At 36.7% G+C, this 22468-nt stretch overlaps 1 pseudogene; it reads right to left on the reverse strand.

The window, feature by feature from the left end:
* Positions 1-8439: 8439 nt before the first annotated feature.
* On the reverse strand, positions 8440-9459 carry LOC129078422 (glyceraldehyde-3-phosphate dehydrogenase-like; annotated as a pseudogene).
* Positions 9460-22468: the final 13009 nt, after the last annotated feature.

Here is a 22468-nt window from a genome sequence, read left to right on the forward strand (position 1 = left end):
GATGCAGATGTTCCCTTCAGCATGATGATGGGAGTGAAAAATAGGAAAAGGCTCTTGTTCCACAGCAGGGGATTCAGAATTCTGATGTGTAGACACAGAAAATGCCAAGGAGGAAGAGGGCTGACTGGCAGGGTCCACCCCTAGGAAAATGAGGTTCTGGAAAGGCACACTTGGGAAGCCTCCCTGCACCATATCCACGAGTGCTCGTGCACACGGGCACACACAGACACCCACACAGGCACCGAGGAGCTTGGGAACACAGGTACGCACACGTGAACATGTTGACACAATGTGCACGCACAGAAAAAGGACTGGAATGGCCAGCACCTGCTGTTAGGGCTCTCCCCCCAGGAGGGACTTCGTTCTTGATTCCAAATTGTTTTATAATTCATTACTGTACTATAATAAACCTTTATTTTTTTCATACTAAATCTTTAAAAAAACTTAATAATGTAGTTACTCCATAGAGGAGCGATCAGTGGATAACATTGAACATATGACTTTAACATTTTTAGAACTGTCAAAGTCATACATGCATTGTAAAAAATTTAGACATCACCTCAAGGAGAAGAAAAGAGGTTTGCAAGTCCCACCCCAGAGGTGACCATCACGAATGGCTGGGTTGGTATCTCTTAGGTTCTGCCTCTCCCATTTGTTTGCCTCTGTCACATGTGGACTCATTTTCACAGATGCATATCTGCATGTTGAAATCACAAGTATGTGGTCTGATAGGCAGGATCCTGGATGCACATAGTCCATGTGTCTAACACGAGAGGACCTCTGAGGTCCTTATCTGTCGGCACATAGAGACCCCTGCACCCACTTTGGCAACTGCTCAGCTTCCTTAGTCCATGTGGGCCTGGATTGGTGGATCCCAGTTCTTGGCTATTTTATCAGTGTTCTGATGTGTAGTCTAGAAACTATATCTTTGAAAAATTGTGCAAGAATTGCTGTGAAGTAACCTGCCATATGAGAACTGCCAGGTGCAACTGTGCACCTGTGGAACTTTATGGGTCCTGCACACTGTCCTCCCAGAGGGGAAGGGTTTCTCCTTCTCTCCAAGGGAACTGCTTGGGCCTCAGCTTCCTCAGTTTGTCCCCAGGGCTGGTCACCATCAGACCAGAAGTCTTCCAGTCTGATGGTGACAGTGCTCTCTCCCTTATGTTGAGAATGCAGTGTGTGTGTTCCATCGAGGAGGTCAGGCATCTCTGACATGTAGGGGCATGTGCATTGCCTCTCATTTGGAAGTGCATGTGCTTGCCCCTTGTTTCTTTAGAAACACAGGCTTTTGTGAGTTTGCTGCACCACAGTGATGTTAAACCTTTCTCTGGCCTTGGGTTGTGAGGAATGTTTTCTAGCTTGTGATTTGTCTTTTCAGATTCTTGCATTTTTCTTGTTTTTGTTTTGGGCACAGAATGAGACAGCCATTGTCTAACTTTTTTCTGGCCCTAGGGTCACACTTAGCACAGCGGTTTCTACCCAGAGATTATGCACACACTCACTAAAAGGGCTTCTTCTTCTTTTTCCTCCCCTTCCCCCTCTTCTTCCTCCCCCTTCTCCTCCTCCTCCTTCTTCTCCTCCTCCTCCTCCTTCTTTACATCTGATCTCTAATCTATCTGGAATTTTTCTTGCAAATGACAGAAGTGCAATTTCAGATAAAAACAAACATGTGAGCAGACACAATATGGTACCTATTGTAAAATTCCATTTATAGTAGGCAAAGGAGTGGAGGCAGAAAGCAGATCAGGGGTTGCCAGGGCAGCAGGAGGGAGGAGTGAATACTTTTGGCACAGGGTTTTCTTTTAGGTTGATGGAACAACCTGCAACTAGATAGTGGTGATGCTTGCACATCATCAGGAATGTACATCATGCTCAGGAATGGTACAATTTACAATATAAACAATAACTTTTATCTATTACTTAAAATGAATCACATCATTAAAATTTAAAAATAAAAAAAGGAAGAGAATATAAAACTTCCCCAAACCCTCAAATAATACAAATAGAAAACTGAATAGCCTCATGCTGTAGCTTGATAAATTCTCCTGGCCTCACCTTGAAGACTCCCTGAGACCTTGCCCTACCACAAAGGTCCACAAGTCTGCAGGCAGGTGGATGCTGGCCTTGGGGTACCCTAAGAGTTTTGATGGATGACCAGCACTGGCACCAAGTTTGAATTTGTGAACACCACTGGTGAACACCACTTGACCCTACCTCATGACTCTCTGAGAACCTACACATACAACTTGCCTACTACCAGAGGCTCTTTCAGTGGTTCTTTCAGAGACTGAGCCTAATAGGCAGATGGCAGTTGGAGGAGGATCCTGGGGTGTCTTGAACCTTTTGCTGACCTGCTTCTGGGGTTGGTACTGGTGAAAACTGGCCTTGGTATGAAGTCTGGCCCCTCCTATATGCACCCAAGCCCAGGAGAGGCAGCCACAAACTGTGGATAGCTTTGTAGCTCCAAACAGGTAGCCTAGGGTCAGTCACATGTAGTATCCGACATGTACCTGAACTGGAGTGCCTCCCAAAGGGCCCTAGAATCAAAACACCCAATGGTAGGCTTCAGATAATGTTAGAACATGACTCAATTAACTCCAAAAGAGATACACTCAAAGAAACATCCTGGTAGTCGCCAGATCCTGCTGGGCTGAATTCTGCTTTGTGAGGTCTGTCCCCATATAGCAGCTTGTACACTGTGGTAGAAGTCAATCCTCATAGTCAGGCAGCCTGAGGTTCAACAGCAATCAAGACTCAAATACAACAGGACAGCTCTCATAACCAACACAAGGGACATTCCTGGAGTATCTCACTTGAGTGATCAGGGAGACTACATTACTGAGTCCCATAGGACACCAACTATGTAAGGCCACCATACCAGTACTGGGAGACATAGCAGATCTGCCTAATACACAGAAACAAATAGAGAGGGAATTCCAAAATGAAAAGACAAAGAAGCATGCCCCAAATGAAATAGCAGGAGGAATCCCCAGAAAAAGAATGAAATGAAATGGAGGTATTCAATCTACCAGATATAAAGCTCAAAACAATAGTTATAAGAACGCTCAAGGAATTTTGGGAAAGAACTCAGTGAGAACTTAAACAAAAATAATAAGCATAAAAAGGACACATAAACCATCAAAAAGAACCAGTCAGAAATGAAGAATACAATAGCTGAAATAAAAATTTTACTAGAAGGAATAAACCTGCAACTAGATAGTGGTGATGCTTGCCACTATCTAGGTTAGGTGAATAATAATAGGTTAGGTGAAGCAGAAGATCAAAACAGCAATTTGGGAGACAAGGTAGCACAAAACACCCAATCAGTGGAGCAAAAAGGAAAAAGAATTTAAAAACGTGAGGATGGTTTATGGATCTCTGGGACAACATCAAGCATAACAACATCTGCCTCAATGGGGGTACCAGAAGGAGAAGAGAGAGAGCAAGTGATTAAAAATCTATTTAAAGAAATAATGAATGAACACTTCCATAACTTGGAGAGGGAAGTAGATACACTATTCAGGAAGCACAGAGAGTCTCAAACAATGAAATCAAACATGCCCACACCAAGACACATCATAATTAACATGCAAAAGGTTAAAGACAAAAAGAAAATCTTAAGAACAGCAAGAGAAAGACAGTTATCTACAAGGGAGCTCACATAACACTGTCAGCTTGTTTTTAAAGGAAAAAGTTCAGGCCTAAAGGGACTGGCAAGAAATATTCAAAGTGATGAAAAGCAAGGATATACAACCAAGACCACTCTACCCAAGATGTCTATGTAAAATTGAAGAGGAAATGAAGAGTTTCCCAGATAAGAACAAGCTAAAGGAAGTAATTACCACCCAACTGGTAGTACAAGAAATGCTAAAGGAACCTCTTTAAGATGAAATGGGAAAAAGGAATATATTTATAAAGAATAAAATGACTATAAATACATACTTATCAATAATCACTTTAAATGAAAATAGATTAGACACTGCAATTCAAAGTCATAGGGTAGTTGAATAGAAAGGAAAATGATACTCATATATATGCTGTCTATAGGAGACCAACTTAAAAATGAAAGACACACACAGTCTGAAAGTAAATCAGTGAAAAAAGATATTTTATGCAAATAGAAATGAAAAAAGAAGCTGGCGTAGCAATATTTATATCAGATGAAAACTCTTTAAAAATAAATGCTATAAGAAACAAAGAAAGGCATTACATGATGATAAAGGGATCAATTCAAAAAGAGGATATAATACCTGTAAACATTTATGTACCCAACAAGGAGCACCCAGATTTATAGAGCAAATTTTGATGGACATAAGAGATCAACAGGAATATAGTAATAGTAGGGGATTTTAACACCCACTTTACATCAATGAATAGATCTTCCAGACAGAATATCAATAAGGAAACAGCAGCCTTAAATGGCTCACTGGACTGTATGTATTTAATTGATATTTTTAGAGCATTTCACCCCAAAGCATCAGAATATACATTCTTTTCATGTACATATGGAACATTTTCCAAGATAGACCACATATTAAGGCACAAAACAAGTCTCAATAAATTTAAGAATATTGAAATCATATCAAGCATCTTCTTTGACCACAATAATAAGAAACTAGAAATCAATTACAAGAAAACTAGTGAAAAACACTCAAAGACATGGAAGATAAAGAACATATTAATAAACAATGAAAGGGTTGCAATGAGATCAAGAAGAAATCAAAAGATACATTGAGACAAATGAAAATGAAAACACAACCCTAAATCTATGAAACACAGTGAGAACAATCCTAAGGGGGAAATCATAGCATTACAGGCCTGTCTCAAGAAACAAACAAGCAAAAAAACTCAAATACACAATTGAACTTTACACTTAAAGAAACTAAAAAAAGAACAACAAACAAAGTCTAAAGTGAGGAGAAGGAAGAAAATAATAAAGATCAGAGCTGAAATAACCAAAATACAGTTTAAAAAAGACAATACAAAAGTTTGATGAAAGAAAGAACTGGTTCTTTGAAAAGATAAACAAGCTTGACAAACCTTTAACCAGACTCATCAAGAAAAAAAAAAAAAAGAGAGAGGATCCAAATAAATGAAATCAGAAATGAAAGAGAAGTAACAACTGATGCCAAAGAAATACAAAGGGTTGTAGGAAAATATTATGAACAACTATATGCCAACAAATTGGACAACCTAAATGAAATGGATAAATTCCTAGAAACATGATCTTACATACTCTCTTCGCAACTTTCAAATATACAGTACAGTATGTTAAACTATAGTCACCATGCCCATGCTATACATTATATCCCCAGGGACTTACTAATTTTGTGAAGTGATTTATTGAGATGCAATCTGAGGCTATATCTGACATCAGTGGGAAATATTGCTGTTTGATCAGCGATGCTGCATAGGGCATGTGAAGAAAGAATAGCTCTGAGACTATGTACTTCCTATCCCCAGAATAAATTTGCTTATGACAAATGTATTTGCCAGATAGATGGGTAAACTTAAATTTTATTTGGATAATCATCCTATTTAAAAAGGAGAATTTGAAATTCCTTTCCTTTTACTTTACCTTTCAAGTTTCCTCTCTGACACATTAAACTGGATCAGTCCAGAGACTTTTCCTTGGATTGGCCAGATAAAATCACCAAATTGAACTTCCAAAGTTGTCAATCTGTATCATTTAATTTCCACTCAAATTATAGATTCATCTTTAAATACTATTTGTATATCTTTATAGATCTTGGGTAGTAATGCTTGTGACTTAGCCCCTTCAATTTTGTGCTTGTGGTTGGCCCTGGTCAAAACTATGAAGATGGCTGAGCATCTTCCCTGTAGTCTGGAGCCTAACTCTGCCATCTGTTTTTTACTCTGACATAGCCCTTTCCACAATATTAAAACCTGCTTTAGGAAAGGGTCTGCTATTACACAATACAACACATTTAAGAAAATATATTAATATTTATAAAAGTATTTAAATTACCTTTTCTAAATCTACAGTAAAAATCTTTGTCTTATCCATAGAAAAATTTCAAGCTTTGTTGAGCAAATGGTAAAATAATTTTCGAGCATTTGGCATTTCCTTGCAAAAGTTTGCATCCACTTCTCCTTTGCATATGTCCTTTACAATTTTCTATCTTTGACTCTATAATCTTTCATGATTATACCAGAATTTGTATACTTCTTTCCGTAGAGCCCTAATAAAGCATGTATAAAACAACAAGCAAGCAAATTGAACATTAAGAAAACAATAAAATGTTGACATAAATGCCTTATTATAATTTAAAAATCATGTTCTTTCTGTCAATTAATAACATCGAAGGAGTTTAAAATATGTAGAGAGTTGTATTATTTCTTCTATCTAAGTCTTGTCCAGAATGCAAATAATAAAATCCTCTTGATAAACTGTGTTAAGGTGACACACATGGTTTACACAAATACTGTGCCTGGGATGTAATGAACATTCAATAAATGATAGGTGCTATTACTATCAGTGCTAACTCCCTTGTTTGTATCTTAAACATGTTTCCCTCTACTACTGTGCCTGTGAAAATGTCACTTATTCTATATTAAATCTTCAATGTTTATAGTAGTAATGGCAAGATGAACATGGCTATTTGAAATACTCAGCAAATCAGCATCTACTTTTTCCCAGCCAAGTGTTTTACAAGAACTGGGGACAAGCAGCAAATGAGATTGGCTTGAATTTCACATGGTTTTTCAAACTGCACTGCTTTTTTTTTTGCATTTGTGTGTGTGTGTGTGTGTGTGCAGGCGTGAACGTGTACATGAAAGTGGAACAATTTTCAAACAGAAAAAAATGTGTTTAAAAATATGAGTATGGTTAAAAGGAAAAGAAACAAAGTTTTGCACAGTCCAACCCAAAATGGTCCTCTGAGTAATTGAAAATTGGTTCTATAAAAGCTCAAAAGCATATACCATTAATCTGCTTTGTTTTCCCATTTAATTTATAAGCTGATTGAAGGAAAAAAAAGTATTCATAACCTCATAGTGCTTTCTATAGTGGATACATACAATGAAATTCAATAAATATTTTCTGAAGGAATATAGCAAACTGTCCACCAAATGTTGTGCTACTTTCTCATAATATAAATTTGTTAGGGGGGATATGGCTACCCAGGGGGCCGTGTGACTCTTTCTCACACTAGACTGTGTGTGGAAATGATCATGTCTTTTCAAGGTCAAAGTTGTAAAGAAGGGGGTATGTTTGCTTCATGCCTCTTTCTGAGAGGTCTGTGGATTCAGACTCTGGGCCCTGAGTGATGTGGAACAGTGAAAAGGCAAAAGTAGTTTAAGCCTCCGTCAAGACCAGGATCATTCACACTGAATTGTTTGAAGAAAAACACTCTGTTAAGACATTGAAAAATCAGGGTTTATTTTTTACAGTGGCTAATGATCACCTAACAAATACAGCACTCATTTTCCATTCATTTGTCTGGAATTCTCCCATACCCCAGTAAATCTGAGTTGCTGTCCACATCAAGCCTAGTTCATGACTCCACTGTTAACTTTGATTTTTATCCTTTTTTCAAATTTCAATTTATGACACCATAAATGTCTAACCTATGGCACCTTAAGTATCTATGATTTTGACATGCCATGTGTTAATAAACCTAGTGGAATATTTCATTACATTGGCATTTTAAGATGTCCTGTCTTTTAGTACATCAAGATGAGACAAAGCAAGGCCATCACAATAGTGTACTATTCTTGTGAAGTCTTTCTCTTAGTTGTTTCTTACAGCGGTCATGTATTTGATATTTGGTGCATAACTACTCTGTGGCCAATCAAAACAGTCAGCAGCCTGCTTTTTGAGTTGGAAAAGTTACTGTTTTCTCTTTTCCAGGAATACTCTGTGTTAAGCCATGATATTTATAAAACATGCCCGAATAAAAACAAAACGAATCAATACCAATTACCCAAAACAGAAGTGTGTGTTTGGATGGTGAAAAAGACTAAAAATCAAAGAGTAAAATTACTTCAAATTGGTATCTTTCAACTATAAGTCCACTAAGTTGTTGTTTGGAGCATTTTTATGTCGTATTTTCAAACATTTTTTTCTTTATAATGGTAAAATAACAATCATTTGGTCTTTTTCAAATATGAGTTGTTTTTGTGCACCAATACAATTATCCATCACTGAACATGATATGGGAAAGGTACAGAATAATAAATTGACTTTATTTTTTAACACTAAGTATCTTAGTGATACTGCAAATAAAACCGTCTTCTTTTTTGAGGGGGTACAGTGAACTTTATTGATGGTGCATGACAAGGCAGGGCTCCCTAAGCCCCTCCCCTCTCCAGGGGATCTAGGATGGCAACAAGATCAGGAGATTCTCAGTGCGTTGGGGGATCGATTTGGGGCAAGGACTCCCCGGCAGCTGAGGGTCTCTCTTCCTGTCGCTGGGGCTGGTGTTGCAGGGGGCTCTTACTCTTTGGAGGCCATGTGGACCACAAGGTCAACCACCTTGTTGCTGTAGCCAAATTCATTGTTATACCAGGAAATGAGTTTGGCAAAGTGGTCATTGAGGGCAATGCCAGCCTCAGCATTGAAGTTGGATGAATGGGTTCACTGTTAAAGTCACAGGAGACAACCTGGGCCTCAATATAGCCCAGGATGCCCTTGTGGGGCCCTCTGATGCCTGCTTCACTACCTGCTTGATGTCATCGTATTTGGCAGCTTTCTCTAGGCGGCAGGTCATATCCACAACTGATATATTGGGGGTGGAGACATGGAAGGCTGTGCCAGTGAGCTTCCCATTCAGCTCAGGGATGACCTTGCCCACAGCCTTGGCAGCACCAGTAGAAGCAGGGATGATGTTCTGGGCAGCCCCTTGGCCATCACGCCACAGCTTCCCAGAGGGCTATCCACGGTCTTCTGGGTGGCAGTGATGGCATGGACTGTGGTCATGAGTCCCTCCACAATGCCAAAGTTGTCATGGATGACTTTGGCCAGGGGGGCCAAGCAGTTGATGGTGCAAGAGGCATTGTTGACAATCTTCATGGAGTTGTCATACTTGTTGTGGTTCACACCCATCACAAACATGGGGGCATCGGCAGGAGGGGCAGAGATGAGGACCCTCTTGGATCCACCCTTCAAGTGAGCCCCAGCCTTCTCCATGGTAGTGAAGACACCCGTGGACTCCACAACATAGTCAGCACCAGCATCACCCCATTTGATGTTGGCGTGATCTCGTTCCTAGAAGATGGAGATGGACTTTCCGTTGATGACAAGCTTCCTGTTCTCAGCCTTGACTGTGCCTTTGAACTTGCCGTGAGTAGAATCATACTGGAGCATGTAGACCATGTGGTTGAGGTCAATGAAGGGATCATTGATGGCGACAACATCCACTTTGCCAGAGTAAAAAGCAGCCCTGGTGACCCCAGGCGCCCAGTGCGGCCAAATCCGTTCACTCCGATCTTCACCATCGTGTCTCAGGGTGGAGGCTGGCACTGCGCAGGAAGACTCGGCTGCCTGTCGAACAGCAGGAGCAGAGAGCCTAAAACCACCTTCTTAACCTGCTCTGACAACTTCCAAAATAGCTTGTAATTATAAATTTAAAAAATGTCAAATTATGCTATGTGCATAATTGAAATGTTTTAAATATTTTTATCTTTGAAGGGAGCCTAAGCTATTTGCTACCCATCAAATATCAACAATAAACAGAAAGTATATCTGAATATAGCATTGATTCTGGGCACTGCATTAATTAGTATGACTCTCACTTTGACACCATAAATGATAATGTGCAGTGTTAGAGAGGAGAAAGTACAAGCTTAAGTTGGCATTTTAGTCCTACCACTTAATAGCATCATGACCTTGAGAAAGTTACCTAAACTTTCTGAATCAGTCTTCTTGCATGTAAAGTGGTGGTTTAGAAATAATACATATAAATAATACCTGGCACATACTAGGTATTTAATCATAACTCAGATCAGCCTCTCTTAGCTCTGAATTACCTATGTAAGTCTTGTCATGTTAGAGATGCTTAAAGTATCACTACATTTCAGAGGACAGGGCATAGAGGAAAGAATATGAACAGTTTAGGTCATCAGACTAGAAGAATCAAACATACAGTATTGCTAGAGTTTAGTCATATTTTAGAAGAAATAGAATGAGATGAAGAATAAAAGAAAAAAATACAGGGGAATAAAAGAACAAGGCAGCTCTGAGGACTGAACTGCAATAATGCTACAAGACAGACCTATTCTCAATAGAAATAATTTTAAAAGCAGTTAGTTTTGAAAAAATGGCATGTATAGTTAACTTCATCACAGATAGAGACAGGAAGAGTACAGTTATTAAAATGGACTTATATGGCCCTGACTGGTCTGGCTCAGTTGGTTGAGTGTCTTCCTGCAAAACAAAAGGTTGCTAGTTCGATTCCTGTCAGGGCACATTCCTGGGTTGTGGCCCAGGTCCCTGGTTGAGGCACTTGCAAGAGGCAACCAATTGATGTTTCTCTCACACATCCTTGTTTCTCTCCCTCTCTTTCTCCCTCCCTTCTCCTCTCTCTAAGAATAAATAAATAAAATCTTTAAAAAATAAAACAGACAAGTGTGTTCAATATTCAGACTTACTAAGGCACAAGCTAGTTACTCTTGCATCGTTTCTTTTTTTTCATCATGTTTATTCTATTACAGTTGTCTCCATTTTTCCTCCTTTGCCCTCCCCACCCATCCCACCCTGCTCCCCTCTCCCACTGTCAATTCCTACTCTGTTGTACATGTCCATGGGTCAGTAATACATGTTTTCATTTAGTCCCTCCTCCTTTCCACCGTTGTTTTCCTTCCCCTTCCCCACTGGTGACTTTCTGTCTGCTCCATGTTTCCTTGCCTGTGGTTTATTTTGTTAATTAGTTTATTTTGTTGAATATATTCCACTTATAGATGAGATCATATGGTATTAGTCTTTCAACAATTAGCTTATTTCACCTAGCACAACGTTCTCCAGTTCCATCCATGTTGTCACAAAAGGTAGAACTTTCTTTCTCTCTCTTTCCCTTCCTTCCTTCCTTCCTTCCTTCCTTCCTTCCTTCCTTCCTTCCTTCCTTCCTTCCTTCCTTCCTTCCTTCTTTCCTTCCTTCCTTCCTTTCTTTCCTGCATGTTGATTTTATTTATTTATTTTTTAAATGTCAAGATCCATTATTAAATATTAAAAAATTTAAATCTATTATAAAGCCTCAGTAATTAAAACATGAAACAAGCACAGAAATAATCAAGTAGATCAATGAAATAAAATGAGCATTGTAGAAAAACAAATGTATATACCTATCTAACAATGTAATATATGATTACATTGATATTTCAAATAAATGGGGAAAATAAGGCTTATTCAACAAATAAGGTGCATGGACCACTATTACTTGAAATAAAACAAATATAGAGCCCTATTTCACACATTATACCACAAATATTCAGGTGAGATAAAAACCAATATGTAAAATCTAAGGAGTTTTCAGAGAAAATACAAAATAATATCTTTCTTACCCAGAAGTGACCTATTCAAACCCAGAAGCTATAAAGTAGGATATTGACAATATGATCATGTTAAACATTTAAGACTACATAATAACATACATATAGAAAAGTTAAAGGACAACTAATAGAATAGGAAAGTATTTGCAATACATCTAAAAAAGGGTTAATATATTTTTTTTTGGTTTGTTTTTAGGGAAAAAATTCTATAAACATTTAATCAAAAAATGGATAAAGAATACCAAAAAGTCACAGATTTTTTAAAAATAATAGAAATAAGAAAGAAATATACAAAACAGCTTTAGTTTCAATCAATAATAAAAGATAAATTATTCATGTAATAAAGTATACAGTGACTTGAAAGCCAAGAAAATGATTAGTTTACATGAAACTAATCTATTGCCACATAATGTAAAACCATTTTGGCAATGTCAATTTATATGAAACAAATATACTTATATCTAATGACTCAATTATAACAGATCTATCATAATACTTATTCTTTAATAAATTATTAGGCTTAGTTTCACTACTGTGTATGCTGAAAAGAGATTTTTAAAAAATTACTTAAAAATATTTATTATTTTAGACTTTTCCTAAGTTCAGATTGATTCTCCTGAATAGACTAGGTGAATGTAATTTTACAATAAAAATTATAATTAATTTTATTTAAATATTCAATCAACAAATTGTCTAGATGCTGAAGATATAAAGATGAATTAAAAATAATCTCTGCTTTAATAAGCTCAGAGAAAAGATGTACAAGTTTATATAATATATAAGGAACTGTAATTGGAGAACATACCAAATATACAAAACCATTTCCAGTAGTGGGAAGTGAAGGTATCATCAGCGTGGTTATGTTTGGGTTAACTTGGAAGGATAAATAGAAGTTGGTTAGGTGAGGGTTAGTAAGGGACATCAGATGGAAGGAACAAGGTGGAAGGGCATTGAATCATGACAGATGATAGCAATTGTGGAAAATGAGAATTCACCATGGGAGAAGTATCTATTTTGCAGGGAAGTGGTAGGAGACATGGTTGGAAACATTTAGTTTGGAGTCATGAGTAGCAGACACATTCATCAGGCTGTCTGCCCTTCCAATAGCCTTTCTCAGACTCTCAGCTGCTCCAAGGTGACCAGTCCTTTCCAGGCTTACAAATATTTTGAAAATGCTTTCTGTTGGGAGTTTGAATTGAGAACATGTGTAGGAAATCTTTGGGATAGCCATTTGCTTTCATAAGGATGTAAAATCAGCAGAGAAAATCAGTCTTCAGAGAGGAAATGAAGTGGATAAAGTGAGAAACAGAAATACAAACACATGTGGGCAGGGGACGAATAATTAAAAAGGAAAGCAGCCTCTTTGGCTCATAATGCTTCCTAGGCCCTCATTCTGGGAGCCTGTGAAGCCAGTGGTACCTTTGGCCTTAAACTCCTGATGATCCCCTTTTTGGTTTTACTTAGCCCAGCTTGAATAGATTCAACCAAATGCTCTTCCTAATTCAAAATTTCAAACTTTGGACTTTGACAGATGAGTGGCAGAAAAATATTTAAATGTTATATAATATAATAATGTTGACAATAGCCCACATTTATTGAGTGTCCTGGGTAACAAGGTAACACATGCACATACTTTAAAGGTAGTCACTCACTGAATCCTCCAAACTGTCTGAATAAGTCAGTTATTATTATTAAATCCAATGTATGGATGAGTATACTAAACTTAAATATGAAATAAGCTACCCAGATTTCTGGCTAGAGTCAGAGGTAGGTGGTGGTGCTAGCTCATGCCTTGAAAGAATGAACACTTCAGCGGAGGCTGGGAAATGTCTGGATGCAGTGCTGCCTTTGGCATTGTGCCCTCTGCAGGTCTAGGACCCTCACTTTGTCTACTCTCCTCTCTCACTCTTCAGTTCCTAGCAGTGTTCCCTCTCTCAACTTCACATTCCACAATCTGCGAAGTGTAAAGATTATAGATCTAGATGATCTATTCTCTCTATCTAGATCTATCCAACTATCATCTACTCTATCTATCTATCTATCATCTATCTATCTATCTATCTACCTATCATCTATCTCCTCTTCCTCCAACATCATCATTATGATCATCTTCCTTCTCCAAAACCTATTATCTTCCCCTTTCCCCAGATACCTAGACATTTGAAGCTCAAACAAACAAACAAACAAAAAACAGTGGCTATACTCCATCCCACCCACCCTTTTCTATCATTCTGTTTTGTCATCCTTTATTGAGGTTATGAATGAAGAACATTGTCCTAACCAAAAGATGTATTGGCCAATAGAAAAGAGGAACCAAATTAAACTAACATAAAGGGCACTGCTTTATCATCTTGCCACAATATTTTCTTTTGGGGAGAGAGTGAAGAATAACTTATTAATGCTAGCATAAGGAGTGAATAAAGGGCAGAGAGGTAACTTGTAACAAAGAAAAATATACATACTGTTTAAAGCAGTTTCCAGTGGGAATGAGTAGACAATAGACCACAGTTGGAGCATGCAACCGGGTGGGGGCAAAGCTTTAGCTTAAGTGAAATTGATGAAGATTTGGACACTGATTGCCTCTCCATGAATTTCTTCTTGAACTTCCATTTCCTGTCCCTTTATTTCCTCCTCTCTTTCTTGACTCAGCTTCCCAGCTCATACTCAGCTCTTGCACTCTCCATTCTGGTACCTTTAGCCAACATTGCCTCACTTGTTGAGCCACTGACTTACCTTTTAGGCTACATTAAACATTGCCTCTGTATTCTCTTATAACTTATCTCATTCAGGTTTCCGGCTTCTGCTTTGCTGTACTCTATAGGTGAAATATAACAAAGACTTCTATAAAATCATTCATTAGCAGTGTCCATATCATTTGTTTCATATTTATGGTGTATTGTGATTATTTGGAATGGCTGTAAATAAGGGCTAAGTTTCTAGTATCAGAGAGTTATTAAATGGTCAATCCAGTCCTGCCTCCCTGTAACCAAAAAATGAATCTTTTTTCTTTGCTCTTGACATCTAACTAGGGTGATCAATCATCCTGGTTTGTCCCAGACTGCTCTGGTTTAAATACTGAACCTCTCACATTTTGGGGAACTCCTCTGTCCCAGGCAAACTGGGACAGCTGGTGACCCAATATCCCTCTATGACTTAATATGTTTGTCATCTCTCCCTTTCATGATCACAGAAATTATTTATAGTATTTTTTTCCTTTACTGTGTGTTATTTTAATAGCTTTCTAACTAGTCTCCAGTCATTCCTTATTAAAATCTAAACTGCCTTTGAACATCAGATTAATTTTCCTACAGGGCTCTTTGGTAATGTCATTGCCTTGTTCAAATACTTTCAATGCCTCTCTTTTGTCCATCAAATGAAACTTAAATGCCTTTGGCTGATATTTGATGTCTTCCATAATCTTTCTCCAGCTAACATTTGTCGTTTTTATTTTGATGACTCAGAAGTCACTTCTGTATTTTTCAGAGATTTGCAGTCATTATTATAAACAAGTCTACTGTATTTTTTACTGGAATACTGAAGTGACTCAGTACAGATTTCTAGTTGATAAATTTGGATTAACCAAGTTTTTTTGTATATCTATTCACATGCTTCTGTTGAATGATAGAGTAAATCTTAAAAACAAATTAGTTTCTTTATAGAGCAAGTTTAGCTGAGAGCAGTTGTTAAAGCACATACAATAAGAAAATAACCGTTAAACCATCTGGAAGTTGAAAATTTTTTTGTAAGTCATGATTATTTTTCTAGTCATCCTCACTGACAAAAACTAACTGAGCTCTGTAAATTATTATTGTTATTTTCAAGAGGGCTCAATTAATAATTATAACTTTCCTCAATTATGTTTCATTGTTTCTTTTATAGGTAATATACTCAGTGGGCCATGAAAACAATACCCTGGACATTTCCTTTCTCCATGACTGATAAGATAGTCTTCTTCACATGGAAGAATAACCTAGAGTTGTTTTTTTTTTTTCATTTATTCTAAGCTTTTTTCCCCTGGGATTTTCAGGCTGTTTCTTCTCATAGTTTTATTGATGGGTTTACTTTTATCTGCTGAGGGGTTTAAGGCATCTCTATTTATAACCCTTCAAACCTGGTCTAAACTCCTGAGGGGTTCTGCTTGCTATCCACTATTGCTCTCCTCCTTGTAAAGACTTTGGTGTAAATCCAGTTTCAAAGCAGGCAAGTGGCTATTAACAGTGCTTGGTACTTGCTAATATACATACTGTCATCCATCATCTCTTTGTCTTTTTGTTACTCAGATGTCAACAATCTCAGCACCGGTCTTTGCTGTGACTTTTCTTCTATTTTAGGTGCATTTTTTTCATTAAGAACAAAAATCTGTAAACATTTTGTGCTTTGATATGAATTAACTGTTTGATAAATAATCTTAGGTTGGCATTGTGGTTTCATATGAAAATTGTTTTAAAGTGGAGGGGGGGAGGCAGAGGCAAATGTATTTAAAATAAATAAATAAATAATAAAAAAATTGTTTTGAGTTACATATATTTTTTATTTTGAATGGCTTTATTGGAGTAAAAGCCTTATAAATTACCCATTTTTTCCTACTTTCTATGGTAATAACAACATATAAATCCCTAAAACTAAATATTACATACTGAGGTAGAATAAGGGTTTTGAATTTGTGATGGCTTTAAAACATGGCCAATAATGCTTCGACATTTCTGTTATTAAGAGATGGGCTTTAAGTTCCCTCTCCTTGAATCTCAGTAGGCTTGTGACTCTTTTGACCAATAAGACATGATAAAAATGACACTATGTTACTGCAAAAGGTAGGTTATAAAAGACATAGAGCTTCTGTATCGTTTTCTGGAACACTTACAGTAAGGACCCTGAGCCACCATTCTATAAGTCTGACTGTCCTGAAGAAGCCATGGGTTGAGGAAGTTCACATTATGTTAAAGTCCACATGTGAACATTCCAGAGATAATCCTAGCTGAGTCTAATTTTTCAGTGTCTGCTGACAAGGTACAAAATATGTGAGCGGATTGGATTTCCCATATGTTCACTGTCCCCACTTATGTATATCCTCCTCCATGATCAGCATCACTTATCAGGATGGTGCATGTTCCACCCAAAGGATGGCCCTACAATAACATCGCGATCTCACAAAGTTCATATTTTATATTAAGGTTCACACTTGATTTTATATTTATGTGAGTCGATTTCTTGGCTCTCTATCCTGTACTATTTATCTGTTTGTCAGTTCTTTGGCCAGTACCACATTGTCTTGAGTACTGTAGCTTCACAGTAAGTCTTAAAGATGTATACCATCAACCTCCAGCTGTATTCTTCTCCTTCAATATCATTTTGACTATTCTGGGTCTTTTGCGTCTCCATTCAATCTTTAGAATCAATTTGTTAAAATCCATAGAACAACTTGCTGGCATTTTGACCAGAATTGCATTGAATCTATAAATTCTGTTGGGAAGAACTGAAATCTTACATTGAATCTTCCTATCCATGAACAAGAAATGTCTCTCAATTTATTTAGTTATTTTTTGATTTCATTCATCAGAGTTTTACAGTTTTTCTTAAATAGAACTTAAACATATTTTGTTAGATTCATACCTAAATTATTCAGTTTTTGGTGCTAATGTAAATGGTATCATTTACAAAAGTCAAATTCCACTTGTTTATTTCTGGCACAGAGTAAAGCAATTGACTTTGTATGTTAACTTGGTATTCTTTAATTTGCTGTAATAGCTTATTAGTTTTAGGAGTTTTTTTGGTCAATTCTTTCAGGTTTTCTACATATGTGATCATGTTATCCATGAAGAAAGACAGTTTTATTGTTCCCTTCCCAATCTATATACTCTTTATTTCCTTTATTTGTCTTATTGAATTAGCCTGGATTTTCCTATACAACATTGAGAAGCAATGTTGAGAGGTGACATTCTTATCTTGTACCTGATCTTTTTGGGAATGCTTTGAGTTTCACACCACTGAGAATAATGTTAGTTGGGACCCTGGCTGAATAGCTTAGTTAGTTAGAGCATTGTCCCAACATGCCAAGGTTCAACCCCCAGTCAGGGCACATACAAGAATCAACCAATGAATGTATAAATAAGCAGAACAACAAATTGGTCTCTCTCTCTCTCTCAAATCAATAAATAAAAATTTTAAAAAGAATAATATCAGATGTAGATTTTTTGTATATAGCTTTATAAAATTGAGAAAGTTGTCTTTATTCTTAGTGAATTGAGAGTTTATATCATGAATGAGTGTTGGATTTTATCAAATGGGGTCTTTTTTATACTGCAATAATTCTGAGTGTCAGAAGGGCCTAGGTTATTTAACTTCTAATTTTAAGTTTCCTCATCTGTAAAAAAAAAACCAGCAATGATGCCTTTGTTGGCTTTAAAGAATAATTTTACAGGATAATGCATGTAACAGTGCCTAAGGCATAAGGGATCAATAAATGTTAACCAAAACTGGTATTACAGAAAATAATAAAAAAATCCTTTTGCTTTAAAACTATGATAAAATACACACAATATCAAGTTTATCTTCCTAACCATTTTTGAGTGTACACTGCAACAGTGTTATCAATCTCTGGAACTCTTTTCATCTTGCAAAACTGATATTTTATATCCATTAAACAATTTCTATTCTCCCTTCATTCCATCCCCTGCAACCATCCTTTCCCTTTGTATTTTGACTACTCTAGATATCTCATATAAGTGGAATTATACAGTGTTTGTTTTTTCTTGTGATGGACTCATTTCACTTAGTATGATTTCCATGTTATAGCATATGTCAGAATTTCCTTCTTTCCAAGATTGACTATTATTCCATTGTATGTATATACCACATTTTGTTTATCCATTCATTTAACGAATACTTCAGTTGCATCTACCTTTGACTATTGGGGATAATGCCACTCTAAATATGAGTTTACAAGTATTTCTTTGAGACCTTGTTTTCAAATTCTTTGAGTACCTACCATAAAGTGGAATTGTGGTATGATATGGCAGCTTTATTTTTAATTTATTGAGGAACAAAAATACTTTCTCTGTAGTGGCTGTACCATTTTACATTCCAACAAACAGTAGTACACAAGGGCTCTTAACTTCTCCATATCCTCACCAACACTTGCTCTTTTGTGGTGGTGTTTTATTCCCCCCCCCCGCCCCGCCCCACCGGCAGTAGTGTTCTTAATGGGCATGAGGGAGTATCTTTTGTAGATCTAATTTGCATTTCCCTAATGATTATTGATGTTGAATATTTTTCATGTGCTTTTTGGCTATTTGGATAAGTGCTTTGGAGAAATTTGTATTTCAGTCTTTGCCCATTTTTTAAATTCTATTTTTTGCTGTTTTTGAATTATATCTGTTCTTCTTATATTCCAGATATTAACCTCCATATCAGATATATGATTTACAAATATTTTCTCCCATTTTGTCGGTTTGCCTTTTCACTCTGTTAATTATGTAATGGTTTCTTTTTAGCAAAAATCTTAATATATTATTAATTCAGTCAAAATCAAGTTTTGAAAATGAATCATTATGAATGCAAATATGACAACCAGGAATCAGGGATGATTCTCATTTTAAATCAGGCTTCACTTTGAGAGTCACGGAATGGATTGTTTTTATAAGACGAGTAAACAAAGGAATAGTCCTTGTTAACATGAGATATATTTTTTAAATGTTGTTCCGTTGCAGCTGTCCCCATTTCCCCCCATACTCTTTCCCTGCCCTACCCACTCCCACCTCCCACATTCAATCCTCCCCCTTGTTGTCTTTGTCCGTGGGTCCTTTATACATGTTCTTGATGACCCTTCCCCATCTTTTCCTCGTTGTCCCCTTCCCCTCTGGTTACTATGAATTTGTTCTTTAACATAACATATTTTCAGTAGCAAAAAAGTGCTTTTCAGGTGTTGAAATCTTATTAATTAGTGTTTACTCCAAGTGAATGTACAGTATCCATCAAGTGCTGCGGTGGTATCCTCACTGTAACTCATAGAGGCCTTTGCACTGACTTCTATCATTGCAACTTGTTGACAGGAAATCTCTGTTGTCATTGTTGTAGCCCTTGAGGTATATGCTAGTAGTCATCAATTTTATTTTGGCCTCAAGTACTGATATATGGCAGGAAAATCAGTTTTTCTTTTGTTTTCTTTTTTTAAGGAGTTTAGTTTATGCTTCTTTGGTGTTGCCTTGTAATTACATACCTCAAAGTATGTCTTTATTGATCTCTTAAAGTTTTCTCTACCTTGGTGTCTGTAAGCCTTCATTATGCTTGCTTTAGCACAGATGCTTTAAATAAAGATTTATGTTCAATTCAGACTCTCAGTTAGAAAGTGACTTCTCTGCCAGGTATGTAGGAATCAGCAAGAGAATTCTCTGTAAGATTTTAGAAAAATAACAGAATTTTTCTATGAAAATTTAAAACTGACTAACCTTGGGCAGCCTCAGCCTTTTCAGGTGAGGTATAGTGAGGAAAGTTTAATATGTAATGGATTCTGTCTCTGTTAATGTATATATCAGATCAATGAAAATTATTACCCAAAATTTAAAATTTCACACTTTCTCCACCCCTAAAAGTAATATGGTAGCTGCTCTCTTGAAATTTTGAACACTGAATGAATGAGAATGACTTTTTTAAAGATTTTGATTAAAGATCTTACAGTCATGTAGCATAATTCTTAATAGGTTCAATTTATTTTTCCTCTGGACCTGAATATACTCAAAGATGCACTAATTATACATTTATTTTTATAAACTTCTAGATGTGTATTAGGAGCAGATATTTGTGTGCTAAAAAGAGAGGCAACTGGAGCCAAAAAAACCTGGATCCAAGGTCTGTTTGGTCAGCCGTTATCTCTAGGACCGTGGGCAGGTCACTCATACTTTCTAGCTGTCATCTTTCTAATTAATCTAAATGCATTTAAGGCTCTAACTTTCATTTTCCTACAAATACATAAAAATTCTACAAAAGGTAGGCGAAATTGCTTTTCCATTCACACACACAAAACCCAGAAAAACCTTAACTTACCTCATACCAATTATTAGCTCTATCAACTTACCCTAATTAAATAACAGTATACAAGCGGTGCTTTCTTGCTTAATTATTTATATATCATACTCAGAGGGTACATTATAATGAGTCCATTATGAAGGCAGAATGGAGAGAATGAATATATTATGGATCCTGTCCCTGACATTTATAATTTCTAATACCTATCTGTATTACTCTGACAGGGCATCAAGTAATAGTCAAATGTTATCAAAATAAGAAAAAGTATTAATATGAAAAAAGGGAAAGTTATGACTTTCACTGCAGTTTGATGTGGATATTAATTTCATCATGACATAAAGGATTGCAACAATTCTATTTTTGTCATTAATTTCCAGAAAATAATGATCAGAAAGAGAAAAGTGTTGATAATCATTGACATAGATGGATAGGTTAAAATAATTAAGATATTTAGCCTGGACTGAAAAATCCTGGGGGAAACAGATGACTATATGTTAGTAACCAAAGTGATGGAGATAAAATGGAGGCCAAAAGGTAAATTCAAATTCAGTGAAAATAAAGTTTTATTGAATATGAGGAAAAACTTTCTAACAATTTGAACAGTCTAATAATAGATGGGGTTGCTTCGTGAGACAGACCATTTCCCATAATGGGAAATGCTCAGAGGTCAGATCAGTAGATGAAGCTCAAGTAACATTCCAGGAAGATAAGCTGAGTAAGCCAAGTGGATCAGTTGCGGCAAATGAGCAATGTGTATTTTATCTAAAGTTTGCCAGAGCTTCTGATTTGCCTGAAGAAGTAGGAAATCAGGATTTATAGATATGTAATTGTTTTTGACTGTGGACTAAACTAGATCCATCTGGTTTGAGCACAGTCTGATCCACCTAGCTTGATCTCTGAACTCCATTTTTCATAACTAGTAGCCATATCTTATGTAGACAAATTACAGAACTGAGTGTTTGGGAGGCGGAAACAATGAAAAGTTGGGGTATCAGGTCACCACACATAAGAAATGAGTAGTATTTACAACACATTTATGATATAAAGTCATTGTACATACTAAATTTTACATATCCATAACCATTGATCATATCATATATCATAATCATATTAGTTTAACTTGAAAACATTGATTGTGGAAATTTTGGCGGGCTTGTGTTTCTTCTCATACTAACAGATTTGGATGGAAGAGGCAATCCTTGGTGTTAAGACAGAATGGGAGGGAGAAAACTTCAGGTAGATGCTGTCGATCTGCCCAGTGCGTCAGGGAATGAAATCTGAGGATTCAAAGGTCAACAATTAAGATTATTGTAACTCAAGAATCAGCTGATTCTTGATGTATTTATCTTTATAAGCGTCTTTACTATTTATAATTCCTGACATCTTTTAAAAAGAAAATTAAAAATTTTTCCTCTTTAAATTAAATAGCACTGTGTCTCTCCTCATTGGGAATCCAGAGCCTTCTCTGGGACTTTCACAAATCCTCAGGGCTTCATTTCTCTGTTTTTGGTCCATGAACTTCTTCCTTTCACTTATGTCTTGCATGTTGTGGCTGTTGCTCCACTCAGGCCTGCATCCATCCAAGTGTGGATCAGATGATGGGCACCAGTCAGGACAAGTGCCATCTAAAGGTGGGAAGAGGGGGACAGCATCTACTTAGTTCCAGACAGTTGTTGGACATGCAAACCTTTTCTTTTCCCAGGCATCATAAACAAGGCCATTTTATCAGGATGGAGACTTTGAAAAAATAAAAGGAAGTCATATCCCAAAAGAGTCTATAACTTAATATTGAATATTAGACCTCCCACTGCTTAAATGTTTCTCAGTTCCTCCAGTAGAAATTTGTCATAGGCAATTTTCCTGTTTCTCTATTTTCCAGGTTTCTAACATCTTGCTGGCTTATTCTCTCCTCTCCTCCATTGCCCCTCTGCCCCAACTT

This window comes from Pteronotus mesoamericanus, unplaced genomic scaffold, assembly GCF_021234165.1.
Source record: "Pteronotus mesoamericanus isolate MK-2021 breed Mesoamerican mustached bat unplaced genomic scaffold, CSHL_Meso_final contig_73, whole genome shotgun sequence".
Lineage (NCBI taxonomy): Eukaryota > Metazoa > Chordata > Mammalia > Chiroptera > Mormoopidae > Pteronotus > Pteronotus mesoamericanus.